General features: G+C 49.1%; 1 protein-coding gene across 4 annotated transcripts in view; it reads left to right on the top strand.

Moving 5' to 3' along the window:
- The window catches only part of LOC106746746 (serine/threonine-protein kinase tricorner), a 65,289-nt gene that overhangs the window by 14,975 nt on the left and 30,325 nt on the right, over nucleotides 1-19,989 (top strand). For 2 of the 4 annotated variants that reach the window (XM_014623720.1, XM_014623730.1), the window contains exon 1: nucleotides 6,479-7,344. The exons of the other annotated variants lie outside the window; for them this stretch is intronic. The gene's annotated coding sequence lies outside the window, so the exon portion shown is untranslated. Of the gene's footprint in view, nucleotides 1-6,478; nucleotides 7,345-19,989 lie in introns of those variants that run through there. 4 annotated transcript variants of the gene reach the window in all.

Below are 19,989 nucleotides of genomic sequence, written 5' to 3'. Positions count from 1 at the left end.
TTTATAAGGCGCACTGGGGCGTCTTACGTCATTAGCGGCAATCCCTTTACATTTTACGGTCGGTCGGTCGGTCGGCCCGTGGTTTCTGTTCGGTAACGCGCACGGCAACAATCAGTTTCCGATGACGATTGTCGTCGCGAACGAGCGGTGCGTAACGCGAGCGAAACGAAAGTTCCCGCGCGCGAATTCGCGGTCTTCTACCGACGAGTCACTTTCCCGTCTCAAAATCTGGACCTCATGTGCCCTATTGTTTAAAATAAATTATCACTTTTAACATTTAACATTTCGATACTCGTCGATGCACGCGAATTCAGTATCGATACGCGTCAGTCAACTTGAAATCCCTGAAATCCTCATCAGGAATTCGACTCTAAACCCGAGTCGACATTTTGACCTTATGTTAAACGTTGAATTCTAGTAGGAGCTGAGATAGCGAAATAGATTCAATTTCAATTCTAATGATATAATTTACTCCCACTTTAACTCCGACGGTGTTCTTTTTTCGCTGTTTCAGCGTCAAAATAAGTTGAAGGTGAGTATTGAATTAGGTTGTCCAAGGTGGCGTTAAAACTTAAAGAAACTAAAATTTAAAAAATCCGATTAATCTGTAGAATTAGAAATTCAAGAGAGAAGCTAATTAATGCCAATATCGTCAAAGTAAGTTTTTTTCATTAATCTGTAGGCCATCTAAGTAGGCGCAAGTTATTCTTAAGAGCGTCCAAGTGGCATCCAAATTTCGACTCGAACTGCGTTACATTCGACGAGCAAATCGCGACACGGAACGAGATCGATTCTCGAGCGTCCTCGCATCGCTGTTGCATCGACGGGCTGTGCGACTCGCGCGGAGAGCCGCGATCGAACGAGCGGAGCCACGGACGATAGTCACGTCCGGTCAAATTATGTAAACTTACGTAATCCTTCGACCGCTCGCTTTGTCCTCTCGACGTTCGGTTAACCCTTTCGTTGTAGCGTATTAACCCATTAAAGCCCGAACGTAAAACGTAACGTCGCTTTCACGAGAAGGGCGTATCTCTCGTAGTCCGCGCTTCTCCGCATTAAGTAAAACGAATTCACGATTCGCCGCCAATTCCGCACCTTCTTCCCCGATTCCAACCCGTTGGCTGGCGAGAACGTCGAAATTTTGTTTCTTGGTAAATGGAACAGCGGAGGAGAGAAAGAGAGAGAGAGAGAGAGAGAGAGAGAGTACGAAAAGGGAGAAAAAGAAGCGAGAAAGGAAAAGAGAAATCGGGCAATCTTATTTTCGCGATGTCGCGATATCGCGACAATTACGAGCGCGTTTCGTCCTACGTGAGAATCGTCGCGGTATTTCTCGAGGAATTTTCCGATTTCACGGAGTATCGATCTTTCACAGTTGTGGCTGGTGGTCTCCGATAAACCCGATAAGATTGCACCCCAATCGCGACATATTGCACGCTCTTACCGCGATCTCCCGAAGTCGGAGCGGGCCCTAAAAACCGGAGGACTTTCATGCCGTCGCTTTTTCTCGCCCCCGACGCCCGGAACTATCAATTCCGATTCTCTTTCTCCCTCCTGCTCCTCCGCCTTGGTGTTTGTTACTTTTTTTCACGGGCTCCGCGTTCACCTCAATTAGAGAACGGTACTTTTGAGCGGGTCAATGCGTCCGTTCGAGATCAGCGAGCGTGCCTAGAAACAAAGGGGGCCGGGTTTCACGCTTTTGCGCCAATGTTTCCGGAATAACGTCCGTAGCACGTGCATTAACTTTTTACCCATCGGCTGGACGCGAATCCAAGAACGCGTTCCGGAACTCACCGCCGGCCCTTAACCGCGCACGAACTCCAGCAACTTGGGGAAGGCGACTCGAGGTAGAATTTTCCTCTCCGTCGATAATGCGGGCACGTGTTTCGCGTCGGTGTTGGAAATTTAGCAGTGGCCCGAAGACTCAAACGAGGCTCGGCAAGGCTGCGAACAATGGGAATGTGCGCTCTCCCCGGTTACTCTTCGGTAAACGGGACTCCCGAATTTTTCAGGAGACTCGGTCGCGAGGGGCTGTTATTCGCGATATTGCAAAATTGAAAAGAAAGGATCAACCAAATATTTGCCGAGGAAGATGGACTCGAAACGGCCCGGCAAGTGGCGGGCGGGGGGACGAAACGTGAGATTCTGTTTGCCTCTCTCCGGCCCCGTCCGCGCTTCAATACGCGGGGGAGGGGGGGGGGCCTATCACGGCCGGAGCTATTACAGCCGGGAAGGAACGCGAGAGCTGCGCTTGCCATTTTAAGAAATTGGAACGCGTCGGCATTTCGTCCCGCGAGTGTTTAAACGCTTTACGGTCGCTTTTACGAACTACGCTTAAACTCGGACGTTATAACTTAACCGATCGCTTGTCTTTTTCTGAAACTAGTACAACTGGAAAGAGCGAGCGAGAAAGAGAAAGGGAAAAAGAGAGAGGGAGAAAGAGACGAGGAGGGGGACGAGGAATCCATAAAACAGCGATTAAAGTTAACGAACTAGCGGGAGCGGCTTTTAATGGGTTAACGATCGTCGCTAAAAGTATTTCGCCTTAATTACGCCGGCCCGCTGGCAGTGATGGTGGTGTCGCCGTTGCAACCAGCGTGCGTTGCTAGATAGGTGGTTAGCATCGTCAGGCGAGATGCCTGCACTGCTCGGCCGCGTAAAAACAGATCGCCCAGTCCGATGGCAGCGAATGAATCGAACGCGGAGCGTGAACAGCGCCCGGGGGGAGCGATCGGACAAGTGGTTAATAATCGTAATCGAGTGGAAACGCGGGCCATCGGCACGCCGAAACGGCCGAGCTCGTCTATCCTCCCCCACGTGTTCATTATCTTTGTGAGCAAACGCAGCCTTTACGGTCAAGGGATACGCGCGTACCGGGCCGATGCGGCTTAAACGGATTAACGTGGCTTCACTCGCGTGACAGTGTACGTTATTGGGCGCATTTACCGGCCACGTTATTGGACGTCTCTTGCTATTGAGGTTCGCGCGCGTGCAGCGCGGCGCGCTTATCTAGATAAAGAATAGCGCGCTGCGACCCCGCCCGCATGGGATTCCCGTTAAGGAAGCATTAAGCGATTCCCAGCGGGTCGCGTCGGAAGTGATCTCTCGCTTCCGCAATTATGCAGCGGCGCAATTATGCCCCCGGTACCATTATCAATCCGCCGCTCTCCGCTACATAGCGTCGGAGTACTTAGCTCGGGGCTCGCCTCCGATTAGCCTCACGACGCCGCCCACGTCTTCGATTCTTAACATCGCGATTGCGATCGAGCGCGAAAGTAACTTACGACGATACACATTTACCATGTACAAAGACGCCTTGTATTATATTATTGTTATTGTTATTTTGTATCGTCAAAAGTTATTTAACGCTAAACCGAAGGTACACGGGTGCAAGTGCTGTTGAATCCGTAGGATTTCCAGCAGCGTGCGTAATTGGAGCAAATCTTTTTTTAATTCAATAGCGATATCGTTGGGAGTGATACTTGAGTTACTGAAACAATATGCGGTGTGTTATTTTCAATGATAATGTTACCGAGTCAAGACGATTTACTCCAATTATGCGCATACGCTGGCGATTCTATTGATCCAACAGCATTTCTGAAAAAAAAGCTCGTTAGTAAAAGAAGAATTTCTCTTTTCAAGAATATTATAAAACTTTATCGAAGAAAGGTTAAATTAGGTCAATTCAAACGAACTCGATTTTCCTTTTAACTTAATATTCCCGATCGAAGTGCTAGATTTGCCGGGATTCAGAATATATTTTGAACAAGTCCGATGCTTGTGATGAGAATCCGTGATATATATTTTCCTATGTATAAAACTTATGAAATACTTAAAATCAGCAATGTTTATTCGTGCGCGGTATGTACTTGTAATCGTCAATTCTTGGCGATGATAGAATGGAATACTGGCCTTTTAACCGAGTTCGAATCGACTGCCGAGATTCAACTGACCACGGTATATAATTTTTCGCGCATTGAAACGCGACTGAAGGGAAAGCTATTCTGCAGTAATTTCACGATCTTGCTCGTTAACGAAAGGGTTAATAGACACAGAGTTGCGCACGAGTTGTGCACGAGAGGGTTGCAATTAGGACGGGCAGGAATATCGCGCGTAACCCGTCTCGCCGACAAATCCTCGACATTGGGAGGCTCCGTGCCGGGCGCTTGTAATCGTCGACGAGATATCCTAGTCGGTAGGTTCTGCGCGGCCGCGTGGCGGAGCACGCGAATGTAGGTTAGAATGCGGTAGGGTAACCAAGCCACGAGCAGCGAGCACAAGCAGGCGGGCAGACAAGCGAGCAAGCAGCTGACACGGCGGAATCAATATTCTCACGTGCACGCGTATACACGGTGTACGCACAGGCCAACCCGCGATTGCAAACGATATGCATAGAGAGAGGGAGAGAGAGCGAGTGACTGGGAAAGGTGGCGATCATTAACGGGAATGTATCGCCGATCGCGCGGAATCGTGACGACAGGGAATGGCGGACGCGACGTCCGTGGTATTTATTATCGACATAACGAGTTACGTCTCGTTCTTCGACGATTACGCGACGGATGTGAAATACTCGAAGTTTTGACACTGCCTCGACGTGCTCGCGCGTGTGTGCGTATGCGTGCACGGAGAGAACAACTCCGCTGGTGTGACTGAATTCTCTGCTGCCTGGGGACCAGACGAAAACTCGGCCGCAGGAAGGAAGATTCCTGTTGGAGGTTTTTACCTGAGCTCCTGTTCTTGAAGTGGTTGTGTATATATGTGTTTTTGCACGGTTACAATTGCATCGTTAAATAGCTGCGCAACGACTCTTATACGTATACGTAATCGTTTAAAAAATAGGGGCCCTGAGTCGCGAAATTTTCACGCCCTCGAGGACAATTTGCGTCCATTCAGACAGACTCGACAGTGAAAACTCGCTTCGGCGATATTGCACTCAACGTTTCCCTTGAATCTATAATCCTGCGGATTTAATTTTCACGCCACCTTGAAGTAATAAATGCGATATATTTGGTTTGCTAAATTCGAGTATTCGAAAGAACGTATTTTGACGCTGAAAACGACGAAAGCGGAAAATTGAGACACCATCGTTGCGCGGATGAAAAATTTTATGTGAAGAACGGTCCACGGTTATTATACAAAGGAACGTCGTCGCGCGGCGTTAATCCCGGCGGTCGGCTCGACGAAGTTGGCGACTTCGCCTTAACGAAAGTTAAGCGCCAGGGTAGTTGCCTCGGTTTGCTATTCGAGATAAAAGAAGTTCGCGGCGAGAGTTTAGCGAGAGCGGCTCTTCGGGGAGACGACGAATCGGCTCGCCGCTGTTGTTACGCATCTTCCCAAAACAACGAACGTTTTCCGAAACAATGGCGGGAGGGAGGGGGGGAATAAGTATCGCAGCGTGCGATACTTGAAGGGAGATACGGCGCGAGCGGAAGCGCGAAGGGAATCCTATTTACTTGGCGATAAACGATTTTTCAATTCTCCAACGGGAGAGAAACTCGGCCGCTTCGCACGCTCGCCGAAATACGGCGGACCGCCGACCACACCGTTCGTCGAGTGTAGCGCGGCGACGAGATAAGGAACACCGCAAACTTTTCACGCCCTGCTTTCGGGTAAGCAGATAAAGTCGAAACTATCGTGTCCTTCATGGTAGCCGCGCTCTGGAATTAAAACTCCCGTGCGATGCGTCGGTCCCGCTCGCGAACGGGACCGATACGCAAGCCAAGAGAGAGGGAGGAGGGGAGGAAAGGAGAAGGTTGCGCAATATTCATCTCTCGCGATCGCGTTTTTCGATACACCCTCCTGCGAATCAACGACGTTGATTCGCTATCCGTTACCTCCGCAACGCGGCGCAGTACATTCACCTGTGCTATCTAACACCACCGCCCGCCTATCGAAGTAACCGCGCGTCTTTCGCTACGAAAACGACTGATCGATAAATTTCCTCGGCGCACACCCACTCGGGATCCGGCGTCGCACGGAGTCGCTAATTTTTCGAAAGCGCGACGGACCCTTCACGTTTGACCCCCTTCGACTCGTTAACGGTGTAATATCCGCTTATCTCGTTCTCGCGCATTCGGCTCTCCGCGATAAATCACGCCGATCGGCCGCGGTGTGCCGGATCTGCGCGCGCTTACTTTCAAATCTCGGGCCACCGGCGCGAAAGAGAGACCAAGGGAGAAAAAGAGAGGGGGGGGAGAGGGGGAGCACGCGCACAGAACTCGCCTTGACGGAAGAAAGCGAGCGGCTTCGGCTGGCGACGCGCCTGGATGCGTTATCGGCGCTCTCGCGGTCGCTCGAAGCCGCGCGGCGATAGGTGTCCTTCGCCGGCCATTGGTACCCCTCCGCTATTGGACCGTGACCCGGCGAGGTGGGAGGAGCAGGGCGCGTAGCGATTGGTGGCGCGCGTCGGCGCCGACGGAAGCGGTCGCGAGAGGGTCGCTCGCTCGCTCGCGATCCCGCATCGGCGCTCAGACGGTTCGGGACTGTGCAGCGTGTCGTTTCGCTCGTTGCCTGGCGCGTCTTCGACGATCCCCCTTCGATCGCGGCCCCGTGCGCTTCGGCGAGCGAGCGATCGATCGATCTCTCGCGCGGGTACGTCACGCGTTGAAGTTCGACGAACGGCGCCGGTCGGTCAGCTGTGGGGAATCCGGAGCGCGCGCCCTCGGCAGCGCGAGACACGTGACCGACTGTGTGCGCGGCGGCGGCGGAAGTTTCCGTGTGTCCCACTCGCGGTGGCGCGAGAGGGAGAGAAAGAGAGTGAGAAGAAGGGAAAGAGAAAGACGCGCGCGCGCTCTCGGGCCGGCCGCCCGATCAGGTGACGAGTCCGTCGCGGGGTGCGACCTCCCTCCCCGTGGTCGCCGAAGGAACTGGAGTAGTCGGCGTTCGGCATCCGCGCGGTCCGCTCCTACGCGCGCGCGCGCGTCGCGAGCTTTGTTACGAGGCGAAGAGTGAGAGAGGGACACACACACGTGTCGGATTCGCGATAAGCGTTCTCGTTATCAATCGTCGATCGAACCGAAGTGATCGCGACAGGTGAGGCGACTTTCGGTTATCGAACGGAAGGAAAGAACGCTCCGTCTCTACTTGGCCGTCCGTCTATCTGGTTGTGCGTGTGGGTGCGCGCGCTCGTGTGGAGAGGGAGAGTGAAGAGCAACAGCGACTCGAGTGAGTCGGTCGCGGTGCACCGCGAGTTATTCCGACGCGAGAGTGCCATCCGACACTGAGACTGTGCAGCGGGGAGACGGAGATCGCTAAAATTGGATACCTTCGCTGCGCGGCTGACCGCGCGCTCGTGCCGAACCGGACGATGCGCCTCGGCGTGAGATCGCTTCGTGGACGATAACGAAGGTACGCGAGTCTCTCCGGCGCTGCTTCTTTAATTCTACAGTGCTCGCGCGGGTGACAGGTGTCATCCGTGCGCCGCACGGAGGCAAATTTTTTGCCGGCGCGGCAAATCGTTCGTTACTACGGTGACGGCGGGAATATTTGTTTGGACAGCGAAAGGATTTGTTGAGAATATTCATTGCTATCTGCTGGATACACGGACGGCAATTTGGCTGTGTCAATTAAATTTTATTGCTGTCTTTTGCTACAACGGTAAAATTCGATATCTTCCGTGTTATAAATCTCTTTGTTTTCTCTATAATGGCTGGCGACTCGCTGTGCGAGCAAGGAATTTTTCTCCGTGCGATGTTTACAGCTAGATCTTATAGTTAAGACAGTCTTAAGTTCATTCTCGGGTGAAACTTTGTAGCCGTAGCACAGCATCTGAAGATGAATTTTAAGACGGTCGTTAGACGCTCGAATTGTTGTTCGCGTACAGTAAACTCTTCGTAATTTATTGCCCGCGCAAGTTATTGGCTCGTTACGTTAAAGCTGTCAGCACGTTGCCAAAACCATTTCCGTGCGATATTCTTCTGACCTTTTCGGCCATTTCTCATTGACACTCCTGTGGTCGTGATCCTAAAGCTGAAAGCCGCAAAGAGAGTCTCTGCCAAAAAGTTAGAAATGTGCTTCCACATATCAGGCGTTGAGTCGCTCATTACTCGAAATTGTAATAAGTACAGCTGTTAAAGAAATGATAAATTGCTGAAACAAAAATTGGAAGCAAAATTCAATTCATGTGAGAATAGAATTTAATATTTCTCTTATAAATGATTCACGTGTCACACATGCATATATGTATATTGGTATATAGGTTATACAGAGTATATATATATATGTAGTATACAGTATATACACAGAGATTTATACATATCTATAAATTTATCGCATAAATCTTTTATATGTGTAACATTTGACGTCGCAACAGCTGCAGCCGGAAGAATTTTACCTCACGTGACACTTATCTCAAGCTAACAATCAAGCAGCGATTTTGGGTGAAAAAATCACGAAGCGCTGCGTGAGCGGTCGCGAATGTGCTGAGAGGCGCAAAAATTCTGTGGTAACGATAGCCGCGCGATATCGTTCTCGCGTGGCTCTATTATAGAAAGATACGGTTTATATCATTAAGCCCACTTCAGCCGACGGCTTGACGCGCGCGCACATGTGTGTGTGTGTAAGAGAGAGAGAGAGAGAGAGCATTTGCTGATGCGACTGGCGTACATTGTGCGAGCCGGCTCTGCATAATGACGGCTTGCTCTTAAGTGACATAAGATATTCCGTTTACCGGGCCGGGATAGAAAAGAACTGACGCTAATACCATACGTCAAAGTGTCGAACGGGGGCTAAACTGTATCTATATCCACCGCGTCCGTTATGCGCGCGAGTCCCCGTGTATCCGCGCATATCTATATTTACAACGCCGTAGATCCTCGCCGGCTAGATCGGATTCGTAGATACCGCGCTCGCGTATTTCTCCGTTACGCGAGCCACATTTCAGCGTGCGGATCCGCACAGAACGGGGCGCGATCAAATCCGCTGAAGTGTGCCCACCTTTTTCTCACGATGCACCGCGCGTTTATTAATTAGCGAGATAATCGGGAAGAAGGAACCGACGATCGCTAGAACACGAGGAGGAATTCCCACCTGGGAATGACTCCCTCTCGGATAAAGCGGGGCCAGCCGAGTCGGAATTTCGGCCCCGTGTTTAAACCCTTAATTCTACACACTGAGAAAACTATGTTTGGCGTTTGTAATTGTAATCGCGTTGGTGCGAAAAGTTATAGTCGGGAGAATTATTTTTCTTAGCGAACGTTACTACACACGCAGAGAAAAATATAGTTCTACTGCTAAGAAAAGCAATTTACTCAGTTTACTATCCTTCTCTTAAGCAATGGTTATCTATAACGAGAAATATTTTCTGATAATAGTCTAAAAATACGCTCATCACGTACTCTGGAGACTACTAAGTGAAGCATTCGTTCTCTTTTCCAAAATATTACAAAACTTTGTCGAAGTAAAGTTAAATTTGCTTAATTGAAGTATGATCTAATTTTCGTTTTAATTTAATATTCTTGATTGAAATGTTAAGTTTACTAGGGTTTGGAATATGTTATAGCATTTCGACTCGGGTCTTTCCACTCTTGTCGGATTGCCATTTTTATCGGAAATGTCGAGTACTATTCTTCATTCAAAGAAAGTCAAATTTTGCGCGAGAGATGAAAAACCTTCCTCAACTTGCATTCAATGCATTCGGAATATTGATCGCATTTCCCGCCGCTACGTTACGGAGAAATGGTGAACTCTTTCTCTTTCCTCGGGGCTCGTGGAAGAGAGGAAAAGAGAGAAAGAGAGAGAGAGAGAAAGCATTTTCATAATGCGATTCCGGCGAAATATGGATCCCCCCGATCACCGAAACCACCAAACACCCTGTTTATCCCGGCCGTGCGCCCAGGATCCCTCGCGTGTGTGCGACTCGCGAGGCGGTTCGCGTGCGATCGACGCGGTCTGATTTCTCCTTCGAGCGACATCGGTTTCGCTCCCTCATGATACGCGACTTTCCCAGCCCGGAGAGCAATTTCCGAACGCGCGCGCCCACGTCACGTGTTCCATGTGCAAAGGAAGAAAGTATCTTCTTCAGGAATAGATAAATAGATAACGCCTTTATCATCACTTCAGAGGAGCTCGCTCTCCAAGAACCTTATGAGAAAACAAGTAACACTCGTTGACTGCCGTTTCTCATTGATTATTTCAATACTTCATTAAAGTTTGAATCCCACTGAATATACAATTGCAGCAAATAAATGCAATTCATGACGCGTATATCCGCCAGCTCGTTCCATCGGCTCTCCGTTAGCTACATATTTCATTTATTATCTGTGCGATCGGTTTATATGTAAATTAACGAGACGCATCGATCACTGGTGCCTCCCCCCTCCCCATGGTGGTCAACGTGTTAACATTGGTTGCGGTCGTATCACTTCAGATTAATACTCACATCAAGTGTCTTTTTCAAGAAGAGACGGGGAATGGACGAATTAGCCCGTCGACGACATTTCCCACCGGTATTTCCGCGCACGAGCGTGACGGATCGGCGAATATTTCCCGGCAAATTACCCACCCCGTCGGTCCGATTGTCGATCAGTCACGCTTGATACTATTATTTCGCGTTCGTCGATCCGTCGGCCCGCGTAGGTCCATTCTCTCTCTCTCTCTCTCTCTCTCTCTTTCTCTTTCTCTCTTGGTGCGCGCGATTGGCTATGAATCGCGTCGTCGGCCGTTGCGAAACGCGGGTCACGCACTCGCAACGATGACTGCGAGGAGCGGGCATTATCCCCGATCGAGCCCGGCGTCGTTCCTTTCCTCCGTGCCGGCGGGAATCGCTGCCTCGAGATCTTAAAGCCGTTAGCGCAGAGGTTCCCAAACTCGACGCGCTCCTTTCGGTACTCTCGTTCCTCGAGTGGCGGCTCGAACTTTGGACTCGACGTTGCTCTCGACGTCTATAAAAGGCGCGCTCTTTCGCGGATTGTTCCGCCTTACGTAGCGGACGAGGACACACGGGTGTTCCTCCTCCCTCTTCATCCCTCCCCGGTTTTCCCCCGTTTTTGCTTTGTATTTTCGCGGCGGCCAGTTTGGGCACCAATACGCCGATAGGTGAAAGAGCACAATGCGAGAGCGAGCGAGCGAGTAGTCGAGAGTGACTCAGAGTTCGAGTATCCGTGGCACAGAAACTCCACGACGGCCATTGTGGACGCCTTTCTTTCGTCGAGCTTCACAGTCCGCTCATGAAATTTCTAATATCGAAGCACGGCGGACGAGAGTTCACGTTGTGCCGTTAGGAATCGGGCGAGCCCCGACGACGACGTCGCTCGTGTGACGGATTATCCGGGTTCGCCGGTTCCGCCGCCGCGATTTGAGTATCGAGAATGGAAGGGAGAGAGGGGTGGGTCCTTTCGTGGATGTTTCTCTCTGCTCTTTTTTCTTTTTCCGTCCTGGAGATGGCCCAACGCACATCTGTTTTATTACTTGGCTGTTTGAAATGACCGAGAAAGGACATTTGTTCGTAACTTTAAATTGCGAGTTTATATAATTCTTAATTATATATAATAGGTTTCTCTTCTTAAAAATAAGGTTTATTAGCAAAATACATTTCGAAGCAATATGCAGAGGCAGTTTATCCCGTTCCGTCCTTCCTACTAACTAACGCACACCTGTTTTGTTACTTGGCTGCTGCACGAAGAGTCTCTCACGGCCTCTCTATGGTCCCAGTTAATAGTCATTATTTGAAACTTGTCTCACGTGGGACATTCAAATCTGAGTTTAGAGTTAGACGTGGGTTTTCCAGTTGAATCGCGATTACAAGTGTAATGACAGGTACACAGGCCGGCATAATAACTTTAGTACGTATTATAATTAAGTTACCGGTATTTTATAACCGTACACGTTTGCTTTCGGACATTGACGCAAAGCTATTGCGGCGACAGCTTACTAATTTGGCGTATTGTTTCGCTCACGTGCAAATCAATCAATAATCAATAAATAATAAATCAATTATACGCGGTTAGGTAATCCCAATATAACCCAATTACATTACATTCTCCCGATTGATGAATATCGTGTAGTTTAATTTAAAAAACTCAGATTTAATTCCAAATTCAAATCTACGTGTATCAAGTGAGACTGACCAGTTTCCTGTTGCGACTACACTGTAAATCCAAATAGGTTACTTTTATAGACTTCGCTTTAAAAAATGACACGTTTGATTAAAGCTCTTGTTACGTGTTTCTTGTTGTTTCAGGTTACGCCATTTGAAACGTTTAATCGTGTTAAATTATAAGTTAGCACGTCCGATCGTGTCAAATGACGTGATTTAACAAACTGTAACAAATGTATAAGAAAAGCCTCAGCTAAAATAACACAATAGCATCTGTAGCGCACTCACACATGTTAGTCTGTCTCTTTATAACATTTCCCGTTGTCTCATTGTCTCCTGGTGTATCTTACAACGTATGACTCTTCTAGTACCAGCTTTGCAACGCCTAATTGACGCTAAGTGAATCGACCCGAGATCCATTTCTCAAGGCGTCGCATCTCCCGACCGAAACAACAGTCGGATCCCGGAAAAGTGAGGACGGGCAACAGCGTTTCCGGCGGAATTTCCCCCTCCGTGTCCCGAATTCCGACGTTTTCCCGACGGCGCACGCAGGTTACGTTCGACCCAAATACAAAATGTTCGTGTCTCACAGCCGGAATAACGCGGCGCGCGGGACAAAGAGGGCGAGAACGGGGCGACTGTCGTGACGGTACAAAAGACAGGGATATATCGATAACGCGCTGTCGAGCTACTCGGGAGTAACGTGGCGTGAGTGCCACTTCCATTTTCGCCGGCCGCGCCGCAGAGCACGGCGGAGATCGGCTTTTTCGGTGTGCGTGCGCACAAACGTCCGGAACTCCCCCGTTTCAGACGCTCTCACGCGACACAGGCGCAGCGCGCCCGGTGCCGCAGATACCATCGTTCGCGCGCGAGAGGGATACGAGGAGCTTGAACGCGCGACAGGAATGTCAGGATATGCAAGGCACACGACGACGGAGGGGGCGGGGAGGTCGATCGAATCGCGATACACGCGAAATCGTAGGTCAAAGTGTGTAAAATCGGCGAGCCGGAATGCGCGCGAAGTCTGTTCTCCTCGGCTGAGCCAGTGCTGCGCTGAAATTTCGTTCCTTTTCCCTTCAACGTTAAATCGTATAGGGGAAAGGGCGGTACGATGACGATTTGTTAATTTTTTCAGTTAATAATAAATGACAAGTCGGTGATCAATTCGTCGGAGGCTTTTGATAATGATAAGTAATCTGTTGTAATTTCGCTTCGATCTGTCGACGATAATAAATAATATAATAAGAAGTGTATTTTGAATGGCCGTGTATAATTTTGTGATATTTCTATTTTCTCTCTATAAAACTATCATATATTGCATATCGAAGAATGCATGAATATATTTCATTTCTCATATTGCAATATCTTTTAATTACATAAATCGATGTAGCGACTATGGGATACGATGATATATATCTATCATGTGCGTAAGATGATGCAGGTAAAATCGACGCACGTCAAGGTCGTCATCTCACCCCCTTACCCCCCTGATTTCACTCTAAAGACGACCCAATTGAGCTAAGAAGAACATACCTATTTATACGCGCATTCGCGTCGGGCATGCGAAAATATCGCGGAAAATTCCGCGATTTGCCCGAGAACTATTTCCCCTTCCTTCTCCTTCATTTAGCCTCGCATTCGGCGCTAATAATTCCCCGATACGAAAGCCGCGACCCGACAGCGTCGCTTCTCGGACGCGCGCTCCGATAACGGGGAGTAACTCCGGTTAATGGAAATACCGTGGGGGTTTTAAGGCGCGCGCGCGCGCGCAGTCCAAAAGCTACAAATTGACTGGCGCGCGCGGCCGCCGCGGAAGGTGAACCTCGGCCCGACGCTCATAAATTTCCCGAAGAAGCGCAACAATCATTTCATACCGCCGGAGTTCCCCGGTGGCGAGGAATTTCGTACTCGGCGGGAAAGGAAAGTCGCAATCGGACACGAAGAAACCGGTCATTTCGAGGAATATTATTCTGTTTGATCTCGACGCGGTATGACGGGCCCTTACGTTGCCCTGACTCAAGCGTTCGGAATATCGAATTGAGTATAATTCAAGTATCGGAAAAAAATAAGGCGAGCCTTGTTTGCATTCCGCCGTGATCGGTTAATAACTCGAGCGCGATTGAATTTTCATTCTCGATCTTTGCTCCCCCCGTTCGCGACTTTCTCCCGTTAAGCTTTATACCAAAGGAATAAAGTGGCGCACGAGTCGCGCGCCACGTACACGTTTGCCCTGACATCGCAAGCTGGCGCTTGCCTCTCGGGCAAGTAAAGGCGCGTAAACAGGTTCTTCGTAGACGTAGAGGCGGTGTCGTTAAAGCGCGAGCGCGACCGCTTGTTAGTAGCCGGGGCAACATCTCCGAGTCCGATACGGCCGTTCCTCGAAGCGATTTCGCCTAAAAATACACCGACCTCACGCACAAATTGGTGCGCGCGCGCCTGCCGTCCGAAAGAAGTTCTCGATTGCGGATAACGGGCTTCGATTTCATCTGCTCCCGCTAATAGCTTCCACTTACGTGCCCGCTGCATGTCCGTCCATTAATCCCTAAGTGGATCATACACTCTGTAAAAGTGTCACGTATGTATTGTGTATCCACGGTTTGCATAACCTCTCGCTCGTTAAATACCCGTGAAGCTTCCTGTGTTTCGTTATGTAGAAAGAGAGAGAGAGAGAGGAGGAGGAGGAGGAGAAAGATGTACGATTCAAGATTCTAGTCCGCCTTTTCGAGCGTATGTACATACAAGCGAACGTTACGTAAGGCGCGTAACGTTTCACCTTTATTACCGGGTATCGCCGGTACCATGGCGAGTCGAGTGTCAGCTAAGGGATATTACAAAATCCAAACAAACGCTTGGTTTTGTTTCGACGTTGACGCGGTATACGGATGTCATCGTGAAAGCAGCCGTCCGGCCGATCGTTACGTAACGGATTGCACGAGTTTCGTACGCGAGCTTCTCGGTAGATTCGAATTTTCGCGCTCACGGCCGAACGGTGCTCGCTCATTCGTTCGTTCTGTTGTACGCGTTCTTTGACCCTCGGCCTTTATCCTCGACTCGAGGCTCGCGATACCGAGCGCGAAGATGCTCGAGGAAAACACGCGGAAAGTCGGGAGGGAAAGAGGGAAATTTTTAAAACGGGAATAACACACGCATATTTAAAGCGCGCTTCCGTAACACTGCTCCGCGAGACACATTCGCCGGGTAATTCTGGCGCCGCAAAATTAACGTTCTCTCCGAACGGACTCCGTCCTCCTCCTCCTTGCACCCCTGGCGCTTTGTCGAAGCATAAATTATATCGACGAGACGAGCGAGCTAGCGACGACAAGGTTATATCGCTGCGAGGATCCCGTGACCGCCGTCATGGCAAGTGATTATCACCGCGCGCACGCTTTCACTCCGCGTCTCCCGCGACGATATTAATAACGACGTGTCCTTTAAAGCGATGCTTTTTTTTAGCGCGTTCGCATTTTAACAGCATTTTTTTTTTTTTTATAAAAATACACTCGAACACCTGCGGCGGCTTCCGTCCGACCGGACGCCAGTTTTCTTATTGCTTGTTCTTTTTAGAAAATAGTTGGATTTTCTCGCGATATTACCGTCGGCAGCATCGGCGATGTGCCGCGTTTTGGAGCCGCGATCCGTCTTCCGTCTTCTCGGGTGAATTTTCTGAGCGATCGGACGTCGCTGAGAAAATAAGTGGGTCGTTCGGATCGGATAATTTGTCCGTCGGATGTGAAACGCCGGTGGGACGGGGGGTGATTTACAAATCGCGGCGACGGTTACGAATGGCTTTCGGCGGGAAGGAGATATTGTTTCAAGCCGTGAATCGTCTTATCGACGGCTATCAAAACGGCCAACGCGTGCACATTGTTTTCCCGCGGGCTTTCTGGCGCGCGGCCAAACGCCCCGATATTAGAAACTCTATCATGGGTTTAGTTTCCACAAAGGACAAAGCGCGGCCATATGTCGAGCGGCAGCAGTAGCCTCCACGGTCGGTATCGATTATTAGCGCGAAACTTTTTCAATTATTTCGCGCACCTCGCCAGAAGTCGCTTACTCTCGTGCCCGACATAGATGACGATAACAATAATCTTGACTTACGGGGAAAATCCCTTCAGTCTACGCGAATTATGTAGAATGTAGATGACAGCCACGTGAGTTCTAAAGTTTAGATACGTCAAAGTTATGAAAACAGGGAATGTCGGGGGAAGTGAAGGAAATTTTATTGCTTATCGTAACGAATACGGAGTGGCAAACGATGATTTCGCTACAACATTATTTTCCTCCGTTTAAGGAAACTCTCAAAAGTCGTCGATGATCCGCGAAAAAAATCCACAAACTCAGGGAACAAATTCGTTTTCATGCAGGATCCGCCGGTGAATTCGAAATGCGCAATATCGGATGCACCTTGACGTGGGAAAATATATATGTATCATGGAAATCATCGAACATATTACATTATTAACGTACTGTATTATATATTTCGTGACGCGAGCGCGACGGTGTGGCCGCGATTCGAAGTTGGAGGGACCACTCGCAACGAGTTGGATGCGAACCGGGTCGTCGACCCTCCGTAGGAATTAAAGGCGAGAAATTATTCATTGGTATGACTAACGTGAAGATCGATAGCACTTCGCTGACCAAACTGGAAACGCCACGTAGACGATCGCTCGACTGACACAGCATCTATCAAACGCCCGCGATAAGGAAACAATCGATATTTTATCGGACGCGAGATAGGGAACATGGCGGAACTTTTTGCGCCGTGCAATCTGGCAGATTTGTAAATAGCCTCGCGCGATGTTACTTTTCTTACGATGTATCGTGCGAGGATCGGGTTCAAGAGAAAAAACGGGAGCTTACACCTGAGACAAAGTCTCAGTCCTACATGAAACCTGCATATCCTGTCGAACGTGAGGAATGGAGAATCTCGGCGTTTAGTATTGTTTCGAATTTTTATTTTTCAAAGTTATTCAAGGTAATAATAATAATAATAATTATATTGCCTCTCCCTGTATAATCTACTCCGGCATTCATAGTCCGTCATCGCGTTTAATAAATAATTACAACTTCACATCCCCCGACTTCCTCATCGTGGTTCTCCAATCTTCCCTTCGCTCCGGTCATTTGAAGTTCGCTCGCGAGAAGCGTTTTTTTGCGAAACAATAGGATGCGTCTCGTTCGGGCCGACTGCGCGAAGGCAGTTCCCTTCGGAGGTAGTTATTTAAGGTAAGACACCGGTCGTAAAATCTTTCCACGCAGGATGCCGTGTATCGCAGTACATCTCCTGCGAGAAGGACGAGTTGAGTCGGAATCGTTCACGGAGAGGGAAGACCGGAGGGACCACCGAGCGAGCGAAAGCAACTCCCTCGCGGATGTTAAGGCGAATTTACGCGGCTCACGCTCGATTATTATCGTCGTGGATGAATCTCCCGGGCGAATGTTCTCGATTGGCGAATACGAGTTCCGATGCAGTACCGCACACAAATGCCGACACGATCTAACAAAGCTCCGGAACATCTGCTTCTCTTTCTCTAGTTTCCATCTATTAAGTTAGACGGTGAGATTCTGTAAAATTTAACACATTTCACTGGTCCCAAACGGTCCACACAAATTTTTGTGTTAGCACGGGGTAAAATATGTTGAAAAGTACCACAAACATTATGCCGGAAATTCATCGAATTAATATCCATAATATGTTAGTCGATATTTAATTATAAAATATGTTATTTTAACACTTACATATGCTGAATGTCGACCCAGCACAAAAGACTGAGATAACAAACGCAATATGTTGACACAGGCGGATATGTTAAAAATTTCACGCAAAATTTTTAACAAGGGTCGATTTTAACACAAGTATACAAAATGTTTGTTTTACCGTGTAGCTTTTTCTAGCGATTTTCGAAGTCAAAAGTGCGACTTTTAGCTCCGTCGAGATTCCTCAAAGATCTCTCTCGCTTGATTCGCCAAAGGTATTTGTCGTTGAGCGAAAAAGAGAGCCTAACGAGGCGAGCTTTAAGAGCGGGCGAAAAACTTGGATTTTCGTTTCATTGGAAGGAGCTCTATTTCGGACTCGGGCCGACCCGGTTTGTGCCAAGTGCGAACGAAAGTAACGTATATTTGGAATTCCTCCGTTGTTGGACGCGCAAAGATGATTATTTTCGCGGAAACGTTCGCCCGACGATTCGCTTTGGATGCCTCGTTCCGCCATGGGCGCTTCATTCGGAACGATCGTGCGATTCCTGAACCGTGCAAATTCGCCTTCACCTCGTCTTCCATCGCGCTCCTCCATCCACATCCATCCATCCTCTCGCGCGCGCGGAGTATCTCTCGAACGCAGATCCGTGAGAAAGTCAAACAAGAGCGAATGCCAAGACCTATTCCGCGAGTCGATCCGACAGGGCTGAAGATCGATCGTGACCTTCGACTTTCCTGCCCGGGAAAAATAATCCGACGGGCATGCAACGCCGTTACGTAAGGCGACTTTTATTCCGTTTTACGTCACATCCTCACGGATCCGGCAGGAGGGATGCGAATATTTCGCCAAGAGGGACCAGCGAGGCACGCAAGCGCCTTTGCCAAATTTGCGCGACGATGGTGCACCTTGCGACACGACGAGGGTTCGTGTCTGCGACCAATAATTTACACGTCGAGTGCCGCGACAGTCGTCAGAAAAAGGTGGTTGTCGCCGGAAACTACTGTAATGTGTCGTGAGATTACTCATTTTTTCTCTCGGCAACAAATAGCGACACCGCGATTAACACGTGAACATTGTGACGTTGACACCACCACGACTCGTCGGAAATTACATTATATTATAACGTGTAATTAATAATATTTGAAAAGTCGGTCATAGGGAGCCGACGTTAGAGAGTCGACGATACGAGATAAAAGCTACATGCGCCTCGAATTTCATTTATTCGCTGTGTCATCGGTAATTCCATCATCAGTCAAGCTTTTGTACGATCGACGGAAATTAACGCGACAGTCGACGTTAATCAAAGCCGCTATCGTTTTATCTGATGTCCTATCTCCGCGGGGAAAAATTCAAGGTCTTTTTAAAGTCATACATTTGAAGTCGGCTAGCTCTTAATTGGCAGATTAACTTCGTCTTGAGATGCTCGCTACTTTCTCGTCAAGTATTTCCCCCGAGTGCACCAACACTGCCTTCTTTTCAAGGCATGACGAAGAGTTTGCAGTGCTGGCTCGCTTTTGTTTTATTAAATTCGCCCACGTTGTTCCGAGAGAGCGAGAACGAGGCAGGCAGGCGGACAGAAAGGGAGAGAGACAGAGAGAGGCGACATCAAAGGACATACGTGTGGTGGCACCTTTATTGGTGCGCGACCGGCGACGTTTGTACAAAAACGCGCCGGGAGTGAGCGAACGAACGAAAGTTTTCAATGGACACCCACTTTTCCCAGCAGGTCGCCTCGGTCGACGAGCTGCAGTTAATGGAAATCGCTTTTAACGATAAACGTTCATTATAATGGCAGTCTCCTATCGGTCGAAGTCGAGGGGAAAGTGAAAACGGTAGGGAGAGAGAGAGAGAGAAAGAGACCGGTCGCGCATTGACAAGAACAAAAGGTCCGTCCCATTGGTAAACAGCGAGTGCGATTATCGGGCGTAAAAGACTGAGCTAATTAATGCGGTCGAATTAATATCTCGCGAGCGATTGAGAGAGCGGCGCGCGCGAGCGCTCGTCCGCCTCGTTAACAGCGGAACGGCCGTCTTATTAATCGTAATCGCAGGTATATCCGCTGGTAATGTCGGTGATAATAAATGTGATAATAATAACAATAATCGGCCTGCAATGTCCGTTGCGTAACGAATGTAATGGACGCGAACGCGCCACGCGGATACTTCCAACAATGGACATTAATTAACCCAGATAAATATATACCCGCCTCGCGAGAGAGGTATATCGTAAAACTATCGGTTGCAGTCCCCCCCCCCCCCCC

This window comes from Dinoponera quadriceps, unplaced genomic scaffold (assembly GCF_001313825.1).
Source record: "Dinoponera quadriceps isolate SergipeBrazil2010 unplaced genomic scaffold, ASM131382v1 scaffold192, whole genome shotgun sequence".
In the NCBI taxonomy this organism is placed as follows: Eukaryota; Metazoa; Arthropoda; class Insecta; order Hymenoptera; family Formicidae; genus Dinoponera; species Dinoponera quadriceps.
This window is presented reverse-complemented; position numbering and strand designations above follow the sequence as displayed.